This window comes from Leopardus geoffroyi, chromosome B3 (assembly GCF_018350155.1).
Source record: "Leopardus geoffroyi isolate Oge1 chromosome B3, O.geoffroyi_Oge1_pat1.0, whole genome shotgun sequence".
Lineage (NCBI taxonomy): Eukaryota > Metazoa > Chordata > Mammalia > Carnivora > Felidae > Leopardus > Leopardus geoffroyi.
In genome coordinates this window covers 146,225,320-146,241,905 of record NC_059337.1, presented here as the reverse complement: position 1 = coordinate 146,241,905, position 16,586 = coordinate 146,225,320, and positions in this window count along the sequence as shown.

The window sequence follows — 16,586 nt, the reverse complement described above, 5'->3', positions numbered from 1 at the left end:
ACACTAACATAAATATCCTCGGGTCTAAACAGATTCAAATGACTGAGTAAGCAAATGGGGGAGGAGAGAGAAATCTCCATGCAGAAGAATTCCACGTAATTGATGCGGATGCTCCGCATCAAAGAGGTTCCTCAATCAAGGGACGGCCCGTCTCTTAGGTGTGGGCTGCACAGAGTGACTTCCTTCCAGGGACAGTGTGGATGGGGCGGAAAGAGTCACTTTCCAGTGGAGAACCCCGACAGACACACCCCAGCCTGGTGACCGAGGCCCGCAGTGACACGTCATGTCGACCGTGTGCTCCCTCGAAGTGATGTGACCACCTCTGCGACAACTTCCCAGACCCACAGCACCAGCACCATGAGCAAGACATCAACTTCCAGCAGAATTTGGAAATACCTGACCAGTATTCCTCAAGATTGTCCAGGTCATCGGATCAAGGGGAGTCTGAGACCAACACCTCCCACTGCCGGGATGTTTTTACATACGCAGGGCAATTCCGGCACCAAACGTGTGGGGTTTTCCACACCAAGCAATCCCACGACGCTCTGTAGACACCCAAGGGTGCCCTACGATTTAGTCTTGACGCTAATCACCTGGACAGGGTCAAGGGTCGGGTTCCACGTGATCGCCCCTGCTCCACACCCCGGGCACAAGTGCGGGCCACCCTGTACTCCTGACCCACCAGATACAAATCAGGGATTCCCACGACCACTGTTCGGGTTCCGTCATTTGCTAGAACAGTTCACAGGATCCGGGGAAGCAAGTTCCCGTGGTTACTGGTTTACTCGAAGGGCTATCGTGAAGGGCACGAGCAAACGGTGAGATATCTAGGCACCGAGGGCAAGACGCAGGAGGCCCCGAGAGAGCCAGCTCTGCCCTGTGGAGTTTGGGGCATGCCACGCTCTCGGCATGTGGACGAGGCCACCAACCAGGAAACTCTCTGAACCCGTTACTCAGGGTGGAGGCCCCATCGTGTGGGCACGATCGATAGATTGAATCACTGGCTATCGGGGACTGACTCCATCCCCACAATCCCCACACTGTTGCCTCCCCCGGGTCAGGGGCTGGGGGTCAGGGGCTGGAGGTCGCACTTGGTTCCTCAGGCCGCCAGCCCCCATCCTGCGGCTTTCTAGTGACTCCGGGGCCACCTCATTAGCATGAAGTCAGGTATGACGGAAGGGGGTTTGCTTATTGCCAGTGGTGGCGGGCTAGAACATCTCGTGGCCCGGGATGACCGTCAGTGCAGAGGGGCCCGGGGAGGCAGGCCGACTGAGGGTGACGAGGGGGACGTGGGATCCGGGGGCACAGGAAGGCAGGGGAACTAGGGGACCTGGGTAAGGTATGGCTTCCAGTCAGCACTAACGGATCAGGGGTGGTTCGCTCATGGAGGCAGTGGGGCCGCACGGACAGAAGGTTCCGGTGACGGGGAGACCGTGTGGGTCACGCGGGGGCCGTGCTCTGACTGCTCGGGTTTTCTGTCGAACTGCTCTACAAACTCCAGGCTGCCGGAAAGGACACGAAGTCCCTCTGCGGCCCTCGGGAAGGCCCGTTGCGTGAAATGTGGACTTTGTAAGTGAATTGCGTTTAAAGTTCAGTGCTGGGGAAACACCCCTTTCCTCTGAGTTCAAGGAAGCGCATCGTCAACGTAAGAGGAAGTTACCAACAGGCCCCCACGTCCCTCCCAGAGAGTCCACGCCCTGAAGGTCCCCTCTCCTCAGGCCGCAGCGGGGACGGACCGTGGGAGGCGCAGATGGAAACCGCCCAGCCACGGGCTCCTGATGTGTAGGAAAGGGCATGACGCGTCACGGACGTGAATGTCACAATTGAAGGCATGCTTAAGTTACAAGTGTCACCACCCGGGTCGGCGGCCCCCCCCCCCCCCCCCCCACCCCCCCCCCCAGGTCCCGCCAGGAACTGTAAAAGGAGCCGCTGTTTTCTTAAACCATCTGCTTCCAGTTTGGAAGTCAGGTTTCGACTCCCACCCGTCCATCACCCCTACTTCGTTAACCGGGTTCCGTGTTTCCACGTGATTGGCTTGGCCGCCGTCCTGGGCGTGGCCTCCGCGGCGGCCCAGGCCTGCTCGGGCCCACCGCGTCCCAGCCCAGCCCGGCCTCTGCTGGCGACAGGTCTCGCGCCCCGTGGCTGTTGGGAGCCTCGCGCGCTGGCCGGCCACGCGGCTTTGTCCGACGTGGAGCGTCCCCCGTCTCCTCTTCAGGTTGTCTTGTTCGGAAGCGACGTCAAACCGACACCGAAGTGGTAAAAGCAAACGTAGCACAGGGAGCGGCGCCTGGGTGGCCCCGTCGGCTGAGCGTCTGACTCCTGATCTATGCTCAGGTCACGATCTCACGGTTTGTGAGTTTGAGCCCCGTGTTGGGCTCCGAGCTAACAGCTCGGAGCTTGCTTGGGATTCCCTCCCCCGCCTCTCTTTCTGCCACTTCCCTGCGCGTGCCACTCTCTCTCTCTCTCTAAATAAATAAACTTAAAAATATAAATAGCACAGGGGACAGCCGCATACCCTTCATCAGATGCACCTATTTATTGCATTTTCACTATCATTGGCTCGCTGTCACAAGCACCCCTAAGACTTCTGAACCCCTTGAGGATAACTGACACAGAGGGTGACCCTTTTTAAATTTTTTTTTTTAAATGTTTACTTATTTTTGAGACAGAGACAGAGCGTGAGTGGGGGACGGGCAGAGAGAGAGGGAGGCACAGAATCCGAGGCAGGCTCCAGACTCCGAGCCATCAGCACAGAGCCCGATGCAGGGCTCGAACTCACGGACTGTGAGATCATGACCTGAGCCGAAGTCGGACGCTCAACGGACTGAGCCACCCAGGCGCCCCAAGGGTGACCCTTTTTAGATGATTCCGCGTGATTCCTGAGAACGGGGGATTTATTGGTCTACGCGACCTCAGCGTGGTCACCGCTTCATAACTTTCTGGGACGTGTTTACCTAACACACCATCATATTCCACGCTCTGGCTGCGGTCCTGGACCGCACCTCTTCCCGCCCGCACGAGAGCGCTTTGGAGAGCGAGGGGCGTCCCGATGACCACGCGGGGGCCGTCTCCGGGTTCTCGCGTGCCCGCCCCCTGCGCCCCTGCAGACAGACTGACTGGCACAGACTCCTTGGGCCACACATCGTAGACCCGTCTTCAGATAGTGTGTGACGGTCCTGCCGTCACCGCCCGACCCTTGACGTCGGTGGGAGGCCAGCGCAGGGGGACAATAAGGTGCAGTTCTCCACGTGGGAGGAGAGCCCTGTCTGGAGGCGCCCACCCCACCCACGGCCTCTCACGCCTGCTTCTGCTCCTCTCCCACCCCTGGGTCCCAGGTTTTGAGGGGGATTTGGTCCTCCTGGCTCCCCGGCACTTAAGACGAGCAGACCATCCTGGATTACCTGGACGGGTCCCAAATCCAATGACAGGTATCCTTGCAGCGTATGGGGGAGAGACAGACCGAGGGGGCCGTGTGAAGGTGGAGGCAGTGTCTGGAAGGATCCAGGAGCCGGAAGGGGCAGAACGGACCGTCCCCTGGAGCCTCCGGAGGGAGCCGTGTTCTGCCGACACCTTGATGTCAGACCCCTGGCCTCCAGAACCGGGGGACACATCTCCGTTGTCCGAAGCCCCCGGTCCGTGGCCACTCGTGACGCTGTCGGTGCAGAGCGACGCTACGTGCCCCAGGCCCTGCCCTCTGGGCTCTGAGGGTGACGGCGGGCCACGTAGGGTCACAGCCAGTGTGGCGTGAAGGTGGCCGTGTGCACGGCGGGGGCGGGGGTGGGGCGCAGAGCACGTGGCATCGTGGGCTTCGGCCGCCGAGAGGTGCCACGAGGCTCTGGAGCCTGTGTTTGTTTTCTGTGGACTCAGCCGCTGTGAACCAGCAGCTGGGAGCCATCTGAGCGTCCGTGTCGTCGTTGTTGGGGCACAGCCCTCGTTTCCTCGCCTCCAGCCGGCTCTGCGGAGTGAGCCCCGGGAAGGGCCCCGAAGGTCCGCGAGGAGGCGGGGCCTCGACTGGGCACCTCTGAACCTCTGGGCCCCCCGGGCTCCTTTGAGCCCCACGTCTCGTGGGTGCAGGCGCACGAGGGTAACAGGAGGGTCACGTGCCGGGGCCGCAGGCGGGACCCGCTGAGGGCCGTGGCAGACGGTGTCCGGCTCTCCCCGGGGCCCGGATCACAGGACAGGGGTCGGGAGGCCCTTCTCACAGGTAACGATACCCCCTACGCGAGCGGCCCTCCGGATCACATCTCTGTTACCCCCTCCCCGCGGCGGCGGCCCGTCTGTGGCAGCGGGGAGACCGGTAACCGGGGCTCAGAGCCACCAGTGACTTGTTTGCTGTCCCTGGGCTGCGAGTGGACGAGCCACGGCTGGCACAGGGTCTCCGTCCACGACGGTCCCAGGGAGAGGAGCAGGGGTCGGTGTTTTCCTGGTCTCGCTCCCTGAGGAGGGCTGAGAGTCAGAGCTGCCTCACCAGGAAGCGATCTGGGGGAGCCGTGACCAGACTAGCAACGTGGGGCCACCGGGCTGACGCAGGGCCCTGACCCGGAGAGAGCCGGCCAGCCCCGTGGTCCCGGCTGCCCTCTGCAGACCCCAGCGGAGCTTTGGAGCCAGTGGGCCCTGGGACCACCGGGCTGAGCCTCCCAGGGCCAGCCGATCAGAGGGCCCGGCAGATGATGGGGGATGACCACCAGAGCCCCTGGGGACAGGCGCAGGGCCCGGCCGCGTCTCTTTCGAGCCCCTCCACCAGGCCCACGCACACGAGGGACTGTTTCTGGCCCAGCAGCCCTGGAGGGTGGGGGGGGGGGGGGATGAGAGGGGAGAGGGGGCCAGGGTGGGGAGGAGGCCGCGGGGTGAGAAGTGCGTCCCACGGGAGCAGAGAGGCTGGGCTCGAGACCCGTCACCGCTGCCTCGTCCAGTGGGGTCTCCTGCACACGGGGGCTTGCAGGGGTCCCGGGTGCCGTGCCGGCCGGAGCCAGCAGGATGCTGGCTGTGTTGCCACAGGGGACGCCCTGCTGAGGCCGGCCTGTGTCTGCTCCCACGCGCCCTGGCCCTCGAGGAGTCGAGGACGGGGGACAGAGGGCTCCTGGAGTCCAGGGAAGTCCGGGAGAGGAATGGTAGGACCTCTGTCTGTTTCAAGGCTCATCCCCCTGGCCCTGTGTCCCTGGGGAGGCCGCTCGGGGCAAACGGGGCTCGGGGCTGGCCTGGGGGTTCCCGTGCAGGGTCTCCGGGCTGTTACAGCTCACCCAGAGGGCCACATCTGTCCTCCCTCCGCCCACAGCAGCAGCCCGCGCTGAGGAGCCAAACAGCCTGTGAGGGGCCCACGTGGACCGGTGGGCAGCGGTGGCTGGGAGGGGCCCGGGCTCAGGGCCCAGAGCCACCACGCAGGGCCTGCGACAGGGAGCGAAAGGTGATTCTTCTGGTCTCGTGGGGCCTCGGGCAGGCTGGGAAGACCCCAGACTGCCTGTCCTTTGGGCACCAGGTGGCTTCAGGCTGCTGCTCATTCATTTCCGGGGCCGCGTGTGACCACAGGACCTTTGTTCTAATTCGCTGCGGTTCAGGGAGAACGTCAGAATAACAGGGCAGGCAGCTGGCCGTCCAGCAGGTGGTCATGTGTCCCTGTGCAAGTTGAGCCCGGTCCAGGCTGCTGTGCCTGAAGCCATGAGCAGGACTGAGGACGGGGAGGAGGGAGGAGGAGGAGGGGGGAAGAGGGGGGAGGGGGGAGGAGGGGGGAGGAGGAGGGGAGAAGGAGGGGGGAAGAGGGGGGAGGGGGAGAGAGGGGGGAGGGGGAAGGAGGGGGGAGGAGGAGGGGAGGAGGGGGGAAGAGGGGGGAGGGGGGAGAGGGAAGGAGGGGGGAGGAGGAGGGGAGAAGGAGGAGGGAAGAGGGGGGAGGGGGGAAAGAGGGGGGAGGGGGAAGGAGGGGGGAGGAGGAGGGGAGAAGGAGGGGGGAAGAGGGGGGAGGGGGAGAGAGGGGGGAGGGGGAAGGAGGGGGGAGGAGGAGGGGGGAAGAGGGGGGAGGGGGAAGGAGGGGGGAGGAGGGGGGGGAAGAGGGGGGAGGGGGGAAAGGGGGGGAGGGGGAAGAAGGGGGAAGGAGGAGGGGGGAAGAGGGGGGAGGGGGAAAGAGAGGGGGGAGGGGGAAGGAGGAGGGGAGAAGGAGGGGGGAAGAGGGGGGAGGGGGGAGGAGGGGGGAGGAGGAGGGGAGAAGGAGGGGGGAAGAGGGGGGGAGGGGGAAAGAGGGGGGAGGGGGAAGGAGGGGGGAGGAGGAGGGGAGAAGGAGGAGGGAAGAGGGGGGAGGGGGGAAAGAGGGGGGAGGGGGAAGGAGGGGGGAGGAGGAGGGGAGAAGGAGGAGGGAAGAGGGGGGAGGGGGGGAAAGAGGGGGGAGGGGGAAGGAGGGGGGAGGAGGAGGGGAGAAGGAGGAGGGAAGAGGGGGGAGGGGGGAAAGAGGGGGGAGGGGGAAGGAGGAGGGGAGAAGGAGGGGGAAGAGGGGGGAGGGGGGAGAGGGAAGGAGGGGGGAGGGGGAGGAGGGGGGAGGAGGAGGGGAGAAGGAGGGGGAAGAGGGGGGAGGGGGGAGGGGGAAAGAGGGGGAGGGGGAAGGAGGGGGGAGGAGGAGGGGAGGGGAGGAGGGGAGGGGAGGAGGGGAGGGGGGATGAGGGAGGGAGGAGGAGGGAGGGCAGAATTCACACTTGGGTCTCAGAGTCTGTTCTGCCCATCTAAGTATCTCTGCTCCCAGTGATTGGCTCAGGGACCCCCTGCCCCTGCTGCGACCCCTGGCCCTCCAAGGCCAGACGTCACCTCTGAAGCACACTCATGGAGGGAGCAGGGGTGGGGGGCAGGGGCTGTGAGCACAGGCCCCGAGTCCTCAGAAAGGCAGGGTCTTGGCCACTGGAGGGGAAAGAGAACCAGGTCCTGAACCTGACCCTGGGACCAGGACAGCTGCAGGCCAGATGCTTCAAAGGGACAGGGCTCCGCAGCCAGGGAGGGAAGGAGAAGGCCTAGCTGGGGGCTGGGACCCCTGTCGCCTGGGCCACAGGCCTCAACTGCCCCAAGGAGATGAAGCACAGTGGCCCAGCCCTCCTCTGGAGCTGACCCGGGGGACGCCCCCTCGTGTCAGGCCCCGGGACGGCCCTGGGGTGGGATGACAGCCCCGCTCCCCAGCCCTGGCCTGCTGATGCGTTCCTGTTTCTGCCGCCTTCCTGTGAGCTTTTCCTTGAAAGGCAGAGCCTGGGGGCCGCGGGGCAACGGATTTCGATTTCGAGTTCAATTGCAGGGAACCCACTACGGTTTCCAGCTGCAGATACAAGAGACGCTGCCAGACCAGCCGGAAACACCCAGCCAGCAACGCTCCGGGCTGCTTATGTATTTACTTTATCTATTTTGACAGAGAGAGAGAGAGAGAGAGAGAGAGAGAGAGAGAGGGCGAGCTAGGATGGGCAGAGAGCGAGAGTGAGAGCGAGAGCGAGACAATCCCAAGCAGGCTCTGCACTGTCAGCACAGAGCCCAACGTGGGGCTCGAACTCACAAACCGTGAGAGCACGACTGGAGTGGAAATCGAGCTCAGCCCCCTGAGCCCCGCCCCCCCCCAGCCCCCCCCCCCCCCCCCCCCCCGCCCCGGGGGCCCCTCAGGCTCATTATATGAAAATGTGGAAAACAAAAGACAAGGAGGAAACCCCTAAGGCCAGAAGGGACGACCTTCTCAAGGGCGACAGAAACGCCACTGGCTTCTCCCAGAGACTCGGGAGCCCAGAAGACAATTCTGTTATCTTAGAAAAACCGAGAAAAAAACAACTCAAAATATGGAATTCTTTCCAGGAGAACACGCTTCGAGAATGCAGGTGATAAAACACATTTTCAGACAAATTTGGCATCAGGCTTCCTTCCCTAGGGGAGTGAGGGGGTCCTCGGGAAAGACACGGAGCCGAAGGGGAGGACTCAGGACCCAGCGCTGGGACGGAGGTGCCCCCGGGCGCCGCTGCGGCTCAGCAGTTTGGAAAGGGGGGGTTTTCGTGTGAGGAATTATCGGATGTGGGGGGGGGTCGGCCACCTCCCTGGCACGGTGGACCCCCGGCGCCGGTGGGGTTCACTTACCATCATCTGGTTAGCCTGTGTCTTCCCGAGACGCGTAAAGTCCTTCCCATTTGCCCTCCAGGGACACGGGCAGCGGGACACCGTCAGTGAGGGCAACCAGGTGGTCGAGAGTGGGGAGCGTCTGGAGCTGGGGGGGTTTCCGGCAGCCCCCTCCCAGGTGGCGAGCCAGGGGGACAACGTCGGGCACCCTCGCCCCTCTGCCTTCAGGCCTGGCGGCTGGCCACGATTCCCGCCATCCCTCCAGGGAGGTGGCATGGCTCCCCGCTTTCTGTCATCAGGCGGGAGGGCTCCAGGATTTCTATTCGGCCCTTGGGAGTGAGGGAGTCGCTGTAACGGCCCCCGATCCTTGGGTCCCAGAAGCCATGGGGTTTGCATTCTGCCCCTTGCAAAGTATGTCCATTCCGCTGACAACGTTCTGGAACCGGGGAGGTAACCAGAGCGTGGGGTGGGGGGCAGCTCGGCGTCTGACGGAGTCTCACAAGTGAAGAAACCACCGATGACCTGAGCGCCACGGGTCCCCCTTTGGCCCAGGGGGCTGGGGTCGTGTTTGGGAAGCTCGAGGCCGGTGTCTACCGATCCTAAAAGACCTCAGTGTCCCCTCCCCCGGCCCATCCACAGTCGCTCCGCAAACGGCTGCAGGAAAGCCTTGGGGGGCGCTCACGGGGGGGTTCCTGCCGGTGCGCTCGGGCCTGGGGGCTGCGGACGGATGAGGTTGGAGCCTCGTGAGACGCCGGACGAGTCGCTTCCAAGGGAAAGCCGTCTCAGAGGGACGCAGGGGCGCCAGACCGCCCGTTCCCTCGGGGTCCAGCCCCGCGTCCTTGGGATCCCGGCCCCTCCCCCAGCGAATGGCGAGCCCGGATTCGACTGGCGTCACAGGTCAGCAGCCGCCGCATACACGTTTTGTGGCTTGCTTTCTTTAAATAAGCTGCTTCTCTCAGGACAGGTTTAGGTTTACCGAAAAAATCGCGAAGGCAGCCCACGCAGGAGTTCGCGTCTTACAGGAGGGCGGCGCGTGGCCAGAGTGCGTGAAGCGGTGGCGACCGTGGTTGTTATGTCAGGCCCACGGCGGGTGCAGACCGCTGTGCCCCCTCGCGCCTGTTGCCCGTTCCAGGGTCACATCCGGGACAGCACGTCTCGTTTCATCACATCTCCTAGGCCCGTCTAGGTGGGCGGTTCCGTAGGTCGTCCTTGTGTCCCGTGACCTGGAGGCGTTGAGACGCCTGCTTCGGGGTTTGGGGGAAGATCCCCGCGAGGGGCTCGTCTCGTGCGCCGTCACGACTGGACTCGCACGTGCGATTTTAGGAGGAAGCCGCGGACGGGGGTCCTTTCCCGTCACCTCACGTCCGGGTGCGTGCGTCCCGCGGCTGTGGACCTTGGCGCCCGCGCCCCGCGCCCCGGCCCCGGCCGAGGGGTGCTGTCAGGTCGGGGTCGCTTCTGGAAAGGGGCTCCTTTCCGCCTCGCACGCCCAGGAGAGGGCGCTGGGTTCTGCCGCTGAGACGTGTCCCTTCTTCCCGACCGTGGGCGGACTCCCTCGTGTGCATCCGCGTGGATGCGTGAATTGTTTTTCCCCTCGGGGCTGACGTTCAGCGTGTCTCGTTGCCCAGCTTGTTGTAGCTTCGCCATTGGCTCCAGCGCAGCCTCGACAGGCCCACGGTGCGTGTGTCGTGTGTCCGTGCGTCTGTCTGTCCCTCTGCGTGTCTGAGCGTGTCTGTGTGTCTGAGTGGGCGTGTCTGTGTCTGCCTGTGTGTCTGTCCGTCTGTGTGTCTGAGTGTGTCTGTCTGTGTGTCTGTGTGTCTATATGTCCATCTGTCTGTGTGTCTGTATGTCTGTATGTCCATCTGTGTGTCTGTGTGTGTGTGTCCGTTTGTGTCCGTGTGTCTGTCTGTCCGTCTGTGTGTCCATCTGTCTGTCTGTCTGTCTGTGTCTGCGTGTCCGTCTGTCCGTCTGTGTGTCTGTGTGTCCATCTGTGTGTCTGTCTGTCTGTGTCTGTCTGTCTGTCTGTGTGTCTATCTATCTGTCTGTCTGTGTCTGTGTGTCCATCTATGTGTCTGTCTGTCTGTCTGTGTCTGTGTGTCCGTCTGTGTGTCTATGTGTCTATATGTCCATGTGTCTGTATGTCTGTATGTCCATCTGTGTGTCTGTCTGTGTGTCCATCTATGCGTCTGTGTGTCTGTCTGTCTGTGTGTCTGAGTGTGTCTGTGTGTCTATATGTCCGTTTGTCCGTCTGTGTGTCCGTCTGTGTGTCCATATGTCTGTGTGTGTGTCTATCTGTCTGTGTCTGCGTGTCCGTCTGTCCATCTGTGTGTCTGTCTGTCTGTGTCTGTCTGTCCGTGTCTGTCTGTCCGTCTGTGTGTCTATCTATCTGTCTGTCTGTGTCTGTGTGTCCATCTATGTGTCTGTCTGTCTGTCTGTGTCTGTGTGTCCGTCTGTGTGTCTATGTGTCTATATGTCCATGTGTCTGTATGTCTGTATGTCCATCTGTGTGTCCGTCTGTGTGTCTGTGTGTCTATATGTCCATCTATGCGTCTGTGTGTCTGTCTGTCTGTGTGTCTGAGTGTGTCTGTGTGTCTATATGTCCGTTTGTCCGTCTGTGTGTCCGTCTGTGTGTCCATATGTCTGTGTGTGTGTCTATCTGTCTGTGTCTGCGTGTCCGTCTGTCCACCTGTGTGTCTGTCTGTCTGTGTCTGTCTGTCCGTGTCTGTCTGTCCGTCTGTGTGTCTATCTATCTGTCTGTCTGTGTCTGTGTGTCCATCTATGTGTCTGTCTGTCTGTGTCTGTGTGTCCGTCTGTGTGTCTATGTGTCTATATGTCCATGTGTCTGTATGTCTGTATGTCCATCTGTGTGTCCGTCTGTGTGTCCATCTATGCGTCTGTGTGTCTGTCTGTCTGTGTGTCTGAGTGTGTCTGTGTGTCTATATGTCCGTTTGTCCGTCTGTGTGTCCGTCTGTGTGTCCATATGTCTGTGTGTGTGTCTATCTGTCTGTGTCTGCGTGTCCGTCTGTCCATCTGTGTGTCTGTCTGTCTGTGTCTGTCTGTCCGTGTCTGTCTGTCCGTCTGTGTGTCTATCTATCTGTCTGTCTGTGTCTGTGTGTCCATCTATGTGTCTGTCTGTCTGTCTGTGTCTGTGTGTCCGTCTGTGTGTCTATGTGTCTATATGTCCATGTGTCTGTATGTCTGTATGTCCATCTGTGTGTCCGTCTGTGTGTCTGTGTGTCTATATGTCCATCTATGCGTCTGTGTGTCTGTCTGTCTGTGTGTCTGAGTGTGTCTGTGTGTCTATATGTCCGTTTGTCCGTCTGTGTGTCCGTCTGTGTGTCCATATGTCTGTGTGTGTGTCTATCTGTCTGTGTCTGCGTGTCCGTCTGTCCACCTGTGTGTCTGTCTGTCTGTGTCTGTCTGTCCGTGTCTGTCTGTCCGTCTGTGTGTCTATCTATCTGTCTGTCTGTGTCTGTGTGTCCATCTATGTGTCTGTCTGTCTGTGTCTGTGTGTCCGTCTGTGTGTCTATGTGTCTATATGTCCATGTGTCTGTATGTCTGTATGTCCATCTGTGTGTCCGTCTGTGTGTCCATCTATGCGTCTGTGTGTCTGTCTGTGCGCCTGTCTGTCTGTGTCTGTAGGTCCATCTGTGTGTCTCTGTGCCCGTCTGTGTGTCTGTCTGTCTGTGTGTCTGAGTGTGTCTGTGTGTCTATATGTCCGTTTGTCTGTCTGTGTGTCCGTCTGTGTGTCCATGTCTGTGTGTGTGTCTATCTGTCTGTCTGTGTCTGTGTGTCCATCTGTGAGTCTGTATGTCCATCTGTTCATCTGTGTGTCTGTCTGTCTGTCTGTGTCTGTGTCTGTGTCTGTCTGTGTGCCCGTGTGTCCGTCTGTGTGCCTGTCTGTCTGTGTCTGTGTGTCCGTCTGTTCATCTGTGTGTCTGTCTGTCTGTATGTCTGTGTCTGTGTGTCCGTGTGTCCGTCTGTCTGTGTCTGTGTGTCCGTCTGTGTGTCTATGTGTCTATATGTCCATGTGTCTGTATGTCTGTATGTCCGTCTGTGTGTCCGTCTGTGTGTCCATATGTCTGTGTGTGTGTCTATCTGTGAGTCTGTGTGTCCATCTGTTCATCTGTGTGTCTGTCTGTCTGTATGTCTGTGCCTGTGTGTCCGTCTGTGTGTCTGTCTGTATGTCTGTGTGTCCATCTGTGTGTCTGTTTGTCTGGGTGTCTGTCTGTCTGTGTGTCTGTCTGCCTGTCCGTGTCTGTGTGTCCATCTGTGTGCCTGTGTCTCTGTCTGTCCATCTGTGTGTCCATCTGTGTGCCTGCCTGTCTGTGTCTGTGTGTCCGTGTGTCCGTCTGTCTGTGTCTGTGTGTCCATCTGTGTCTCCATCTGTCCGTCTGTGTGCCTGTCTGTCTGTGTCTGTGTGTCCGTCTGTGTGCCCGTGTGTCCGTCTGTGTGTCCGTCTGTCTGTGCGGGGCGGGGGGGGGGGCAACCTCCTCCCTTCCTGGCCTCGCATGATGCCGTCTTGACGTTCACCGGCGCCTGCCGGCAGCTGCAGGGGTAGATTCTCCCTAGACCGTTGTTCACACCAGGACCGGGAGCGGGACCGGGAGCGGGACCGAGCTGGAGGGGGTGCTGTCCTCTCCTCTTGCCAGTGCACGGCGCGTCCCCGGTCACCCTGGTACCGGGGCACACGTGGTCAGAGGCGCGGAGGCCTGGCTGACGGCCATGTCGCGCCCCCCGCCGTCTGCACAGGTTCCCGCGGGCAGGAAGCGGGGTGTGGGCTGCTCTCCAGCGCGAAGCACCACACATATGGAGTCTGTGATCCCGCCTCGGGGGCCGCGTCCTCAGGGCCCGCTCCGGGGCCAACCCTGCCAGCCAGGCGCGGTGGGGAGCCAGAAATCACACAGCCGAGGACGGGAGGAGGTCTGACATGAGGAAGCGCTGGCTGAAGGGGCTCCCGCTGCATGGCACGACCCTGAAGGACGCAGGACGCACGGGGTCAGGGAGCAGCGGGTCCCCAAATGGGAGCAGATCTAGGGGAGGTCCAGCCCCGCCCCCCCCGGCTGCTACTCGGAGAGGGGAGGCTCTGTGGTGGCTTGCGCTGGGCTTTCTGGAAGCCGCAGGCGTGCTGGTGCCTGGGAGGCGCCCCCTAGGGCGCGGGTCCGCAGGTGGGTGGCCTGCCGGAACATCGCACGATGTGCGACAGGGAACAGGGTCACGTCGTGATGCCCTCGTTGGCCCCGGGCTTCAGGAGGCGAGGTCCTCTCAGGGTCCCGAGGAAGCTTTCTGGGGAGGGGCGGGCGAAGCTGGGGTCTTGCCTGGGGCATCAGGAGAAGCTTCGGGCGCTCTGTGTGGTTGCATGGGTGGAGGGGAGGGTCAGAGAAGGGGACCCGGGGACCCCGGCGAGCTGTCTTCATGAAGCCAACAGCCCTGACCCCTACCGTCCCCCTCGGCCTTCACCTCCTGCTCCCCAAACTCTCCCCCTTGGACACTTAGCCCAAAAGATCCGCTTGGGACCCGACAGAACCGTTCCATCCTGTTTCCCAGCCTCGGAAACGCAGGACCCCTGGCCACACCGTCTCAGCTCTCTGTAGCTGCAGTGCTGGCTGAGGAGGGGTTTTCTCTGCCCTTCCCTCCTTGGCCGAGGTCATGTCCCCTGCTCTCTTGCTCCCGGAGTCTGTCCCTCTGAGGCTCTGTGCTCCAGACAGTGTGGAGGCCGGGCCCGGGCCAAGTGTGAGCCCCGCTCCGGGCCTCGCCTGGCCGAGCCCGGTGCTGGGACACCCTGTGCCGGGCAGCACGCACACCCACACCGGCCGGGGCTGCCCTCCCAGCCCAGCCTCCGGAGAGCAGGGCCCGGGAGCAGGCGGAGGGCTCACTCCAGCCGGAGAGTCTCCACGTGGTGGCTTCTCAGGCTTAGGCTTCCAGCTCTGCCACGGCGCGGCGAGGCCGGAGCCTGGGGGGTCTGGAGGCCGCGAAGTGCTCGTCCTTGCTGTGCAGAGGGGGAAACTGAGGTCCCCTGGGGGGAGGACCTGGGACCGGCAGCCCCTTGTGTCTGCAGAAGCCAAACAGAGCAGAACGCAAACGAGCCGGTTTATGCTGGGGGCTCGGAGTGGCGCCTGGGGTGCGGAATGCGCTGCAGAGAGGCTTTAATAATGGCCCGGCGATCCCTCCGAGCTTGGGCTCCCCGACACCAGGTTCAGAAATCCAGCTACTGTTTGGGGTTGTCTGGGTGACTGACAGCTCTCAGCTTGTGTTCAAGTGCTGGTTAGCATTTTGCCCACCCCCCCTCCCCGGTGCCTAGTGTGCTGGCACATGGCAGCGTGAGGGGTTGCTGAGATGACGACAAATGAGCAGCGAAGCAGTTAGATGTCTCCGCGGGGAGGAGGCCCGCCCCCTGCCATGCAGCTCACAGGCAAGTCCCGGTCCCTGAGCCCTAGGTCCACATGCCATCTCCTCCAGGAAGTCTTCCTGGGTGCCCAGCTGCATCAGAAGCCTCTTCGGTGCCCCCAGAGCCCTCCGGGCCTCCCTCCGTTACATCCCAAGTGGGGCGTATGGCCACTGCTCACCTCTTGTCACCCAATGTCACGTGAGCATCCTGGGGGCCGGGGCTGGGCCAGGTGTGTCCCTTATCCTTGGCTCCTGGCTCAGGGCTCGGCCTGTGCAAAGATCAAGCTCCCTCCCCTCCCTCAGACCTCCGGGTCTCCGGTGCGTGCGCAGGAACCAGAGTGGGTCTCAGCAGGCGGCCAAGCGAGTCAGTAGGCCTATCGTGAGCGAGCCACCCCGGGGCCAGGAGACACGAGGGACGGTCCGGGTGAAGGGACAGTAAGTCCAGGCCCACTTAGCTGGGGGCCACCTGGGGGGCCCCCTGGGAGCCACTTGGGAGGCCAGCGCTGTTGGGGCCTGGGAACCAGCTGCAATTGCGTTAGGGGCCAGCTGTCCTGTGTGAGCCTTTCCATGTGACATCACCTCTCTGAGTCTTCGTTTTGTACTCTGAAGTGGTGAACAATTCTTGTTCTTTCCTGGTAAGTGGGACCAGGAATCAAGCTGTGCTCCATGGAGACCACCGGCCTGGTGCCGTCCTGTGAACCCCTCCAACACGGGGTCCCCATCCAGCAGAGCCCGGCTCAGAGGGGAGCGGGGCGGAAAGATATTACGGAAGTCAAACAATTCATCTCAAGAGCCAAGTGAGAGGGTCCTCCTGGACGCTGACGGAATGAGCTGTTTCCTACCCCCAGCGGGGTCCTCGCGGGAAGGATTGGCGTCCATCCCAGACTATCAAGAAGCCAGGTCATCTGCGTGTCTGAGCTGCGGGCGGAGAGCAGCTGAACCCGCACGTGACGACTCGGGGCTGCCCGGGTCCATTAAGTAACGACAGCGGATTTCAAAACCGCGTAGACCAGGATGTCACAAGGCTCTGACCCCGGCTGGGATTTGTTCCAGAGACGCCGGACGCCAGGTGGGCGGTAAAGCACAGCTCCTGGGGGTTTTCTTTTCTTTTTTAAAAAATACTTATTTTGAGAGAGAGAGACAGAGAGAGAGAATCCCAAGCAGGCTCCGCCCTGTCAGCTCAGAGGCCGTGGATCTCCCCAACCGCAAGATCGGGACTTGAGCCAAGGTCAAGAGTCCACCGCTTAACCGACCGGGCCACCCAGGTGCCCTGAGCGCCTCTGGATTTTCAGAAGAAACGTCTGAAGACGGGTTTGGGGCTCTGAAGACTTACTCGCCTCCAGGATGCCCCAGGGCAGGTGCGTGTGCGGTCGGCCACCTGTGGTCCTTGAGGGGAGGGCTGTGGGGGGCTGCCCCTGCCACCACAGGGGTGGAGGGGCCCCCAAGGGGCTCACCTGGAACCGGGGGTTCGGACCAGGGCGCAGGGCCTGACTTCGACCCAGGAGGGAAGAGCTGGCCTCCCTGCGGGGGAACTAAGAGCCCTGTCCCCACAGGGGTGGAGGGTGGGGTGAGGATAAGGGTGAGGGGGTGGGGGTGGGAGTGGGGCGGGGGAGGAGCCCCCTCGGGCAGCAGCCGCACCGGAGGGAAGTGAGGGGAGCCTACAGGCCCTGATAGAGACCTGGGCCAGCAGCTCAGGCCGTGGGGCTGGGACCTGGCAGGAGGTGAGCTGGGCAGGAGGTGCAGGGGCTGCACCCCCCCCGCCGTGAACCCCCTTTTGAAACCAACCACCCAATAAAGACGGAGCCCCCATCCTGCGCGCACTTTTGTCTGCGTGGACGGCGTGGACGGTGGCGGGGCGCGTGCGGGAGACCAGCCCCCGGGGAGGAGGGCGGGGCGCGGTGGCCGCTGTTCCTTCTGCACCTGCCTGGGGACTCTGGAGGCGGGGACAGCTAGCTTTCCACGGGGTCGGCGCTGGGGTGCTCGGCTGTCCTCCCCGCAGCGCCACGCCCCCGGTGCCCCTGACACACGTCCTCTGCACCCCCCTCCCCCCACCTCGCTTGGTGCCGCCCCCACTGCCCACGAAACTCTGGTTCCAGGACCCACCATCTCTGGGGTCCCACCCCACTCGAGCTGTGCCTCCGTTT